We start from the raw sequence: 12159 nt of genomic DNA on the forward strand, positions 1-12159 counted from the left end.
CTTTTGACATTTTGGGTTTCCTTTATATTTTGTAGGCATATTATTTTAAGGCCAGGACAGTGCATTTATGGAAAACATAACAAGAAGTCAGGTTCTGACCTGCTGCTACTGTCCCTGATTTGAGGCACAAACTTTGTTGAATATGCATTTTATAAATCAGTAGAAATGAATATAAGTACTGTGGTTAGCTGGGCTGTTTTAGCTTTGAAAAGTCTAATTGAAAGTGACTTAGTAGTTTATTTTCTTAGATCTTTATTTTTTTGTTTGTAACAGTTTCGCCTAGAGGTGTTTAAAGTTAACATTTTGTGAAACCAAATGGTTTCACTTTAGTGCTTCTTGACATTCAGATAGGTCATGGGGTTCCTATTCAGATACTGAGTTTGAAAATGGGTCTTTTAGAAGATAGCAAACGTCTTTATTTTGCTATGTAAGATGAAGACGAGAAAAGTGAAGTGTCTTGGGTACTCTCCACCTACTCGGTTTAGTTGAACTGTTTCTGAATACCAATGCCCCAGTTTAATTAACTCTTTGAACTTTTGAGGAGGGGGATCACTTAAAGGTATATAGAGAAGTAAGAGACTCGTAGATCCATTTTGTCTTTGCCAAAGAAAAAAAAAATGTTTTCTTTAACAACATCAGGGTGAGTTATTTCAGTGATAACCGTTTCAGTTAACTGCTTCTTGGTCCAGTTTGGGCTTCTCACTTTTCTAAAGTTCTTGCCACAGGCTCCAAGGCAGGAGAAAAGGAGGTAGTAACAACAAAAACCCCACTTAAAATGATATTTTATTCTTAATGTCATAGTCCTGAAGATTAATAAGCAAAAGTTATAAATTATCTTTTGGTCTTTTCTTTTTATCCTTTCTTTGAAAGACATTGATGGAGGGCACAGGCTGTGCCCTTGTGAATGGGTTTCTAAATGCAAGCCTATGGAATTCAGGTGTAATTATAGCCTGGGACCCGTAAAATGAGGGGCAAAGGGCTAATGACACTCGTCTATGACCAGCTGTGTCCATAAGTAACCCTAGGTTTTGACCCAATTACAAGTAAATCCAATTTTTAATCTGACAGACATTTGATGGTATATTCGTAGCTGCAAAATGAAGGACATTAAATTTGGCTGTGACATTGAGTAGTTTCACAGAAGACCTGCCTCTACAGTTTTTAGAAACATTGTGAAACATTAATATTCAGTTGTTACTTTTCCATCTCAAAATATTTTTTTTTTAGTTGCTGCTCACTTGTGAGCCTGGAAAACAGTCCCCCTTTGAGTAAAGCAGCAGCATTGCTTAATGACATGCTATGTGGTTAACAAGATTCAACGGCCACATCAAGGACTTTAAAAAAGAAATGTTTCATTTCAAGGTTTTAAATTTATTCATGAAATGAACTCATTATAGCAGCTAATCAATGCAAACATTGTTCTCCCTGATTCTTTGTCTTTCTAACAGAAACTGAAATTTCATTTCTGGTCTAAAACTTGAAAACATATTTTGGATTTAAATAAGATGAAAACAATAAACACAATTTTATTTACGGTGGAGCTTCATACCAGGACAGGAACGCCTTAATTGTTAGTGACCTAACTATAGTAGGAGTTCATTAAAAGCAATTTTGAACATGTGATTCAGTATTCTCATCTCAAAAACCATGTTTCTTAGATATTTATAACTAACATAGATGACTCTTAATACAATATTTAGAATCCTACCTTTTAGATAGTAGTCTTCCTATGTTCAGTTTTGTGGCTAAAATAGATCAGACACATATTTTAAAACAGTTAAAGTAACTCTATGACTCATGCATAAAGTTCTGAAATTTGGGAACCTTTTAAGGTTTCCATGCCAATAACCGCTAGATCATTTGTATTGTCTCAGAGAGTACACGGAAGGAATTTTGAAAACTTGTAATATCCTGAATTCTTTAATAAAATGTATTCTATGTACTACTTAAATCCATAGCCCAGCCTTTTCTGAGTTCTTGAGCTATGAGATGGAGGTAGCCTGTGTAATCTACTATTTTTAGAAAGTTAGGAAAGCAAACCAAATACGCTCTCAGAGGATCCTGTGAAATGGCTGTACCCGTCAGCTGTGCTGTTTCAGACTTTGGCCAGTGTCCCAGGTGACTTACGTTTATAGCAGACTTCTGGTTAAAAAAGGAGAATTCATTTCATTAAAAACCGAAGTCTAACATTTCGAAAAACTTTAACAGGAATCAATTGTTTTACTAATAAAGCAAATAGGAGGAAAATTAGCTGATGATAATTTTGTTGCAAAATATTGGCCATCTTAAAGGTTAGAGGATTAACTTGTAGATTAAACTTGCTACGTGAAAATGTAGAATTCCGTATCACAATATGTTGCTAAGTAAAATGAGACTACATAATGAGGAGTGTATGTATATATTTAAATATATCAGAAGGAGAATGATACAAGTAAGAACAGAAGCTGTAATCGTACTAGTTTATAAATTAAGCAATGCTCTAAGCACTTAATTTTTCTCCCCTAATTTTGCTTGTAACTTGCAGTCTTAATATATAGCAGCCTAAGAGTGTAGTCAATTTGAGAATCGAATTGCTTACAAACTGTAGATTGAGGTATATTAGCTATTCAGACATTCAGAATATTTGAAAAAGTGCATCATTTTATGCTGAAGAGGATTTTTTTTCCCTCTTGGTTTGGGGTAACAAAAGAGAGAAAAATTAAAAGAAAAAATGTAATACTTCAAGTTATCATTAAAATAATATACATTTCAGAAATGATTAAAATAATAATTACCTATTTTCTTCAGTAGCAATCTCTCAACTGAGATTTAGAGAGTCTGCATAAGGAAAACCTCCAGTACACATTTTAATGTAATGCCAAGTTATTTATATTCTTGAAAAATAAGCTTTTACAAGATGGTCAATAGAAATAAACTTACGGGCCTATGGGAATTCTTTTTCAACAATCTGTTTTTCAGGTGTTGGGTCGGGGGTGGGACATAACATTTATGTTGACTATGTGTTTTAAAACGATCTAACAAAACTCTTACCTTTGAAAGATTTGTGAAGTCATTTGTTCACTTACCACATTAGGCAATTTTATTTAAGATAATTGAACTTTTCATTTCCCTATTATAAAAGTTTGTGTATGTAGACAGCATAGCTCATAAAATTTGTCGTAGAAACACCAGGGCAGAGATATTAAAGCTTTGGCAGATTATTTTATCCTGTATACATGTGACCCTGCAGGCACATATTCAATGAGTGTGTCAGTGGCAGGTTGACATAGAGCTTCCTTGTTTTCCCCTGATGATTTAAAAGATGAACTAACTATAAGGCATAACTTGTGCAGCAAGGTGTTTTGTGTAAAACTTTAAATCCCATTCCCTAATCAGAAATTCTACAGCTTTGTAAAGAATACCTGGGAACATGCTTCAGAAATCAGCTTCACTGACATAAGCCTTTCTTTAATGAAATTCTCAACGACTGCAGCTGTGTTGGCAGTACTAATGACTATATTCATTTACCTGTTTGTATGATTACAGTTAGAAGTTTCTTGAAAAATGATTTTCAAATGAGTAAAGATTTTTCAACTGTCCTACGAACAAATGTCAAACCATGTTTTGATTCAAACTATGAGGGCACTAATTGTAGAACTGGTTATTTTGTTTCCTTTCATAAGATCTTGGGACACTGCTTCTACTTTCCTTTTTCTCATTAACCCTCGCTTAGATTAGTAAGTGTTACAAACCAAGAACAATTTAAACCTAAAGCAACTTGGAACGTACAACTGAGTTCAGAGTTGCATTGTAACTTGGATGTTTAAAATGATGCAAAACTGTGATTCCTTCGAATAGCCTCTAAACAAGTGCATACAAGGATACAAGGCTATTATTGAGTTCAGAGAGTCCATATATTGTGGGGTAAACTTCTATTCAGGAAATGTGTGACATATGCCTAGTTCATGTGAGAGGTGAGAAATTGAATAGCTTTCAGACCCAGCACAGGTACCTAGGGACCTAGTTTGAGAAGCTTATCTTGTCATTTTCCTTGCCAAGGATAAGTACAGGATTTCAGCTATCAACAATGTTAATCCATCAGTTTCATGCTGAGCAATGTCCCTGCCTTTCCACAGAATTACACAAAGCTTTTTATTTTCTTACAAAGAGATCCTATTGAGGAAATTTTGCAGCCTTTTTTTTTTCAAGCTTTAGAAGAAACACATTCCGTGCTTTTAAATAGGGGAGCAATTTTCCATGTTAATGATTAGGCCAGAATTCATGACAGTCAGTGGAAGTGGGGTAGCTAAATAGATGGGCTTTGATTTAGCATTAATGATCGTTATTAATATGCAGAAACGTAAGTAAAAGCAACTGTAAAGGCTTGATGGAAATACTTCGTTGTTTGAAGTAAAATAGATTATTGGAATAGTAATTTTTCTTTGTGAATGTCACTGTAGATAGGAGTAATTCTAGTGAGGACTTCTTATTCTAATGTTCATTTATAATGAACAAAACAAATACAAAGTTTCTGATCTAACCCTTTACTTCTTTTACAAATGAAGTCAAATGCACACATGCCTACAGCAGTATTCCTAATCTTAAGGCACATTTTTGAAATAGTTTCACTTTGAGATGAAAGTTTGATTTCTGGTTAGAGATAAAACTTCCTGTACTATAATGATTTGTATTTTGGAAAATATTGGTAGTTGCTAAAGAATATAACCCATAGCATTATAATTAGATTGGCATGCTGTCTCCTGGATAACCTTGTGCCTTGGCCATTGCTCACAGTCATTCTTCACTCGTTATCTCTGCATTCTTTTCACCTTTCTAACTGTCCAGCTTTCAAAACTGTTGCTTTTGATCCTCCTTAAATTACTTTCTAGAGTTATAAAAAAGTGACTTAGTCGTTTTGCAAGATGGCCATTGCAGTGCCAGCCATCCTACCAGCTGGAGGATGGAGGCCATTGCAGTGCCAGCCATCCTCCCACTGGAGGGAGCAGGAAGAGGCAAGGGCAGAATGAATACTGCATCCCAGCCCAGTCAGACTTCTTTAAACAGAGGTCCTCAGTGATTTCTCCTTACCTCTTATTGGCTGTATTGGCAGCAGGGGTAGCTGGGAACTGTAGTTTTTTTTTTTTTTTTAATGTTGCCCTGATGAAAATCAAGCTTCTTGTAGGTAGGGGAGGTGAAATGGATTTTGGAGAGGAAGCTGACAGCCACTGAAATAGGAGAGTTAGAGAGACAGCCCCTCCTCCCCCCGCAAGGAAAAGGATAAAAACTTCCAGAATCAAGTAAATCCCTCCTGAAAACCCCTGGATATGGGAGTTGTTGAGAGGAGACTACTTATGAGAAGCTTAATGTCTCATCTTGGCAAACCTCTTCTCACTTCCCTTGCCTGGGTCAGCTGCCTGCCAGTGCAGTGCCTCCCTCTGTACACTCTGCCCCCCTCAACCCTCCTCCACTAAAGTTTGCCTTTTTCTTGTCATTCTCTTAAATTGTGTTGTGTTTAGTTATAAAATCTGGCATATCATGAAATGATTGATTTTTACTTACATAGAAAAAGGGATTCATTTTTAATTTTTCTGTTGCTAGTACATACTTGTACACGCAGTTTCATATTTATAACTGGAATATAACAGAAATGTGCATGTTATAAAGTAGGTCCCAAATGGTTTTACGTGATCAGAGTCTATAGTTATTCTGAATTTTATTTCTGCTTCTTCCCCATCTATTCTTTATTCTTATTTCCTTCATAAGAAGTAAAATAATAAGATTAGTTAATATTTATTGAGAATTACTATATGCTCTGTGGTGTTTTCATTGCTCTTTATTTTTTTTTCATCATATTTAGAACCTTACAAAAACTTTTAAAGCTACTTACTTATTACTCCATTTCACAGATGGGCACACAGTGGTACAGAGAGGTTAGGTGATATACGCAAGGTTACGCAACCAGTAAAAAGTGGACATGAGCTGACAGGAACCTGTTTAACTGATTTCACAGCCTGTGCTCTTAAATTCTTTGATGTAAAACATTGATTCTTAGTTTACATACCCAAGCCCTAAGAGTCAACAAAGAAAACATCCTAGCACCAGTGCTTAAGAATAAAAATGAATATCTGAGTTAAAAATAGGGCCTAAAACAGTAAGTTCCTAGAGTAACAATTGTATTTTAAATCAACAAGTGAATCAACAAATAAGATTATGTGTTTGCTCTAACTGTATGGCCACATAAGAAAAAGATATTTAAAATTAATCAAGTCAGATAAATAGAAGTCAGTGTGTAACATATATACACCTGCTCCCCCATGTGTAACAAAACAGTGTTCCAAAGTTTTTTCTTTTTATATTTTTATTGACAAATCTTCACAGATATATATTCCATACATGGTGTACAATCAGTGGCTCACAATGTCATCATATGGTTGTGTGTTCATCGCCATGATTGTTTTTTAGAATATTTGTATCACTCCAGAAAAATAAAAGAAAAAAGAAAATCCCAACCCCTTACCCCACCTTCTCATTGACCACTAGTATTTCAATCCACCCAATTTATTTTATCCCTTATCCCACCCCCATTATTAATTTATTTTCTTTCCATATTTTTTTATTCATCTGTTCATATCCTAGATAGAAGGAGCATCAGATACAAGTTTTTCACAATCACATAGTCACATCGTAAAAGTTACATCTTTATACAGTCATCTTCAAGAATCAGAGCTACTGGAAGACAGCTCAACAAGTTCTTAAGTTTTAATAGTTAAAGAAGTGTTTTCCCACAAAAGCAATATGGTTAAGTCATTAGGCCAACCTTCAGAAGCCAAAGTAACCCATAGGATGCTTGAGTTATAGTCTAGCACTGATAATACCTTGGAAACTCTGGTTATTAAACCCAGGAGGCTCCATGGAAGCATTAAAAATACCAATCTGAAGTACCGCTAGTGACATAGTATTCAGTGTGATGTCAACTGCTTCCATCAAGCTGTTTTCTACGGGAAAGGAATTTTTCAAGTTTCAGTTTTGGGTTGCAGAAAGTCATTTTGTCTAGTGTAGAGGAGGGGCCTTTCCCAAACTCCTTGGATCCTTTCTGAGGGCTAGTGCAGAAGAGTTTTCCAGCTCCAACTTTGGACCACTCCCTTTCCTTGGCTCTGGCTTTCAGCAGGGCAGGATTCAGACTCTAGAGCAACTACAGACAGAGTGTGGGGGTGGGCGGGTGTGGTTGAGATCTGCAGTCCAAACTTCCTGTGGGTGTAGTCCTCAGTATGGGAAGACTTTTTGTCAATGTATTCCAGTTGACCTTCTTTCTTGTTTTCCAACCCGCCTCCCTTTTGATGGTACAGCTTGTTGCTCCTGAGCCTGGTCTGCTGGGGCACTTAATGTCAATTAACAGCTTCTCCCTATCTTTCCTTTCTTAAATTTTCACAAGTATGTCTGTTGTTTTGACATGTTTCTTTGTAATTGCTAGTGGCAATGGAGATGTAGATGGATACGGAAAATATAAAATTCATGTTGCTTTTAGCTTTTGTTTTGTGGCCATTTGATGATAGGGTACAGGTAGGGAATCAGGAAGACAGACCCAGGTATGAGCAAAAAGGACATTTCAACGGGGATAGAGAATGGGGATTCAAAAATTCAAGGATTGTATTTTAAGCACTTTGTCAAACTTCAGGGATGAACATATTTGAAAAGGCAGCCCCAGGGGCTAGCAGCGACCAGGGTAACCATGCGTTAGGCTGTGCAGAGGTAGGGACACTTCTCAACAGCAGTTGAACGGGGAGAGGAAGAGGGATGGAAAAATGGTTGTGGTGGTTCATTTTTCCATTTTTGTCCTCCTTCCCTCTCACAACTGCTATTTCTGAGTCCACATATGGGAAGAGAAGAACTGGAGGGAATCCCCAATAAGAGACTCCCCATAGCCTCTGGGACAGCTGTGGCAGCTGGGGTAACTTCCCTGCATCGTCTCTGGTCAGCTGGGCGCTGTGTATATTTTAACCAGGGTACCAGTTTTAGATCCAGCAGCATTCATCTAAAGCTGTCTAGGTTTATTCAGCAATACTTATATTTTAATTTTTGTCAATGATGGGTTGAGACACAATATTTATTGAGGTCTAAGATCCTACCATCTGAAGACCACATACGACTCCAGGTATCTTAACTTAGAATTTATCTCTTAGCATAAAATTTAGACAGTGTGTAGGCCTCTGGATTTTCGTGATCATTTATACTTACGCCCAGATGGTTCTCCAATAAGGCAAGAAGCATCTGCCGTTAATAGTTGACAGTAAATTACACAAAGTAAAACACGGAAAATTAAAGTTAGAAAAGCTGGGGAGCTTTTCTATCATTTTCAATTTTCTGCGCAAGCACGGACATAATCAGTGTTTAGGATCCGCTTGTGATGGATAAATTACATCTGTAATTCATTCTTTTCCATGTACTGCATTCAGGCTATAATTTGCTTTCAGATAACTTTGCTCATCTAATATTCTGAAATCATTCATAGACTGAAAATAAGTCTAGTAACATCTCCAGGAAGCTTTTATAACCAAATGGTATTGGCTTACCAAATGGGCCAAATTAAAAAAAAAAATTGTTTGAGAGAAAAACAGAGCCAAATTTATCACACCAAAATAAGATTCTCCTTTGGTGGATGACATTGCTTTTCATAAAGCAATTCTCCTTTAAGAGAGGCAACGGAGAAATGAACCATGAAAGGAGAAATAACTGAAGAATTCATTATTTGTATAAAGACCTTAGTTTTAAGAGATCTGTGCCCTAAACGATCTGTCCTTCTTCACATTATCTCATATCTCTTCATGGCTAAGTGGAGACTAATGAAATCTAAATCTATCCACAAGAAAAGATCAACAACATGATTTTATTTATCGAGTTTTTTTTTTTATTATTATGAACTTTTATTGCCCAGACACTGCCTTCCATGAATCAGAGCAGAGTAATAAATTGAAAACAAATGTCCATATAAGAAAACTCAAATTACAAAAAAAAGCCTCAACTTAAACCGAATGAATTAAAGAGTTATTATCCACATTAAGGAATTACCTACATTGCAAATGTTTGCATGGTGGAATCTATCGAAGTAGCTCCTCCCCAAAGCCTGGGAAATATGATTAATGTGTATAGCTTAACATATAACATACAGTATAGTGGGTTAAGTATGTATAGTGAGAAATATTCATTGATTTTTTTAATCTTTGTTAGCTTCTCTTTGCTTCTGTATGTCTCACAAAGGATGAGAAATGCTACAGGAAAGCTATTCGCACGCAAAAATATCAATACATTTTTATACTATAAGTTCAATTAAGAATTTTAAAGAAATTGGAGACCAAAGGTATGCCACCAATTCCCCTTAATGAGAAGAAAATAATCTATTCTCCTCTCCCCTGCCTCCTTTCACCGTTTGTTGCCTGCTCTGTAGCAGACACAGTGACAGGCAAAACTGATGCAAGGAGAATCCCTAACTGTTGGATGTTGATAGAGAATATGAGCTTTCAATTGTTTCTGAGAAGTACATGAAAATTAAAATGATCATAGAATAGTAAAATGTGGCTTTTAACTCCTTGTTTTTTAATTTTAAAAATCCTAGTAGAACACAAATGAAAGTGAACTGCAAGTAGGCATTACATGTCCTCATATGTGTCTGCGAGGTTTGTTATGAAAAACAGTGGAAACAGCTCCATAGCCAATTTAAGAACAGATGGACTTCAGCTATGGTTGTATGGTTCTAAGAAACTGCTTGTTTGTATTAGACAGAATGGTTTTACACTGATTTTTACATTGTAAGAGATTTATACCAGATCCATTGTCATATTCCATAAATCAGCTAGAAAAAGTGGAGTCAGATTGATTTTGTTTGGGTAGCATGTAGAAATGGTTACTTTTACTCCCCTGATTTGATCGTCATCTATTGATTATATAAAATGGTGAGGCTCAGAAAGATTAAGTAACCCATCCAAGGTCACATAGGAAGTACCTGAACTGAAATTCAAATATAAGCATGCTGTCTTCAAAGCCTATTCTTTTAACCTCTACTTAAGTTAAATTGCTAGCCGTATTATAAAGCACTACACAGTGATTTTATTCATACACAAATATAATTGATTAATTACTGGTGAGTCTACATATTAAAGACCAGGAAATATATAGCCAGTCTTTGTTGAGTCACTGCAATTGCTTAAACTTAAGACATACATACTTTTTAAAACATGTTCCCTAATTCAACTTCTTCTTAATTCAGAAAACCATTCATGCAATAATTGCTAAGAATATTTTCTCATTTAAGATAGCTTTATCCTAAACTATTAGCTAGGAGTCTAACAATGTAAACTAAACAGTCTATACCTCAGCTCAAGAAGAATTTTAAAAGTCATACTACTTAAAGGGAAAAGTACAGCAAATCACCTTAATAGGCTATTTGGGGAAAAAACAAACAAGAGTTTCAGATTCCAAGACAAAGCATTCAAGTATATTATTCATTGCTGTTAATTGTGTTCATTCACAGTGTGCTACCATCACCACCATCCATTACCAAAACTTTGTGATCAACCCAAATATAAACTCTGTAAAACTTAAGTATTAACTGCTCATTCACTACTATCCCTTTTGGCCATATATCTTGAATGTATCAGTTTAATTAAACAGCCATTTTATATCTTAATAAAATATCTTTATATCTATAAAAAAAATTAAACTTTTTTTTTAATTGTCTTTAATATATAAATTCAAACTTTATGTATAAGTCCAGCTTATTTTGTGGCTTGAACTAAGTTGATGATAGTGAAAAGTGAGCAGTGTTCTTTTTCTTTAGATTCAAGTCCTCTGGGTGTTTTCTTCATTAATTTGCTTTAGCTTTAGCTTTACTTTTTGTTGTGCATTTGGTGTTTTCTGAGTGTCTGCATTTACCTCTCTGCTTTTTCCTTGGGGTGAAATTGACAGAGAGAATTATTTTACAGCGGATAAACATTGATGCCGGGAGAAATGAGAATGTAGTTGTGGTGGTTCTTGTTTAATTCACAGTGCCATCTTTGGAATGTCAGTCCAGGTAGGATCTTCATAATAATTAGAAAAAGTCACATGCAAATATATGTAAATAAAATAAACCCTTTATGGTAAAGAATCAAGACTTAAGAGTTCAAACCAAAGGTTGGGCTGGTTCTAGATTTGATTCCATCACTTTGACTTTCCGATGACTTAGTGCCAGTTAACCCACCTGATCCCCCAGTCTCAGTTTCCTCATTCATAAAATGAGTCTCATAATACATACTTTGAAGGTTTGAGAGTATTCAGTGAATTAAATTACCAAATAGAAATAGTTTCATGTAGTGTCTAGTACATCATAAGTTCTCCATCAATAGTAGCTGCTACCATTGTTGTTCTTGTTTGAATGCTAGAATGAAGTTGAAGTTATCTTTTTCTTATGGAAAGAACTTTGCTTTAGGCCAGAATAAGTGTCACTCGTCCTTTTGTTTATTGTGCTATAGGTATCCATATATTATTTGATAAAAAAACTTAAAAATGTCTTTTAGCTAGAATGTGTAACAATGTACATTATCACTTACTATTTTATTTATTCATCTGTTACCTAGAGAAAATTCCCCTTAAACTCTTCATGTGCATACCACTTCAAGCTAACTGGGGTAGTATTAATAGAATAATATTGTATTAATATCGCTCTCTGTGCTTGAAAATCCATTTCATAAATGCTGTTATCTGTGAATGGGAACGTGGTTGTAACCATCTGTTCCAAGTTTAATTTTATCTAAAACTAATCCTTCTTTACCTTAATGCTGGTATACAATAAATAATTCACATTTGATATTTTAACTCCTATATTATTTATGTAAGTTTTGTCTTAAAAGACTTACCTACCACTTAAAAAAACAAACAAACTGATCTCTATTCAGTAAAGTACCCGCACAGGGTAGAGGGTTGAATATGGAAGTTGATTTTTTTCACGATTTGTCCTGTATCTCCTTTGTTGCTTTAAACCTAGCTTTTAAACCTAGGTAGACATATTTAGTTCATAAAATATCTATCACTTATTTCTTCAACAGTGTAAAGAAACGTCCAAGTTGCATTCTATCTATCACTTCCACACTTGTTTCTTTTACCACCACTCAAAATTGACAGGAATCCAGTTGTAGTCCAGTGAAATGT

General features: G+C 35.2%; 1 protein-coding gene across 15 annotated transcripts in view; it reads left to right on the top strand.

Moving 5' to 3' along the window:
• MBNL1 (muscleblind like splicing regulator 1) overlaps positions 1-12159 on the top strand; it is a 203386-nt gene that overhangs the window by 53022 nt on the left and 138205 nt on the right. The gene's annotated exons all lie outside the window — the stretch shown is intronic.

This window comes from Tamandua tetradactyla, chromosome 5 (genome assembly GCF_023851605.1).
Source record: "Tamandua tetradactyla isolate mTamTet1 chromosome 5, mTamTet1.pri, whole genome shotgun sequence".
Lineage (NCBI taxonomy): Eukaryota > Metazoa > Chordata > Mammalia > Pilosa > Myrmecophagidae > Tamandua > Tamandua tetradactyla.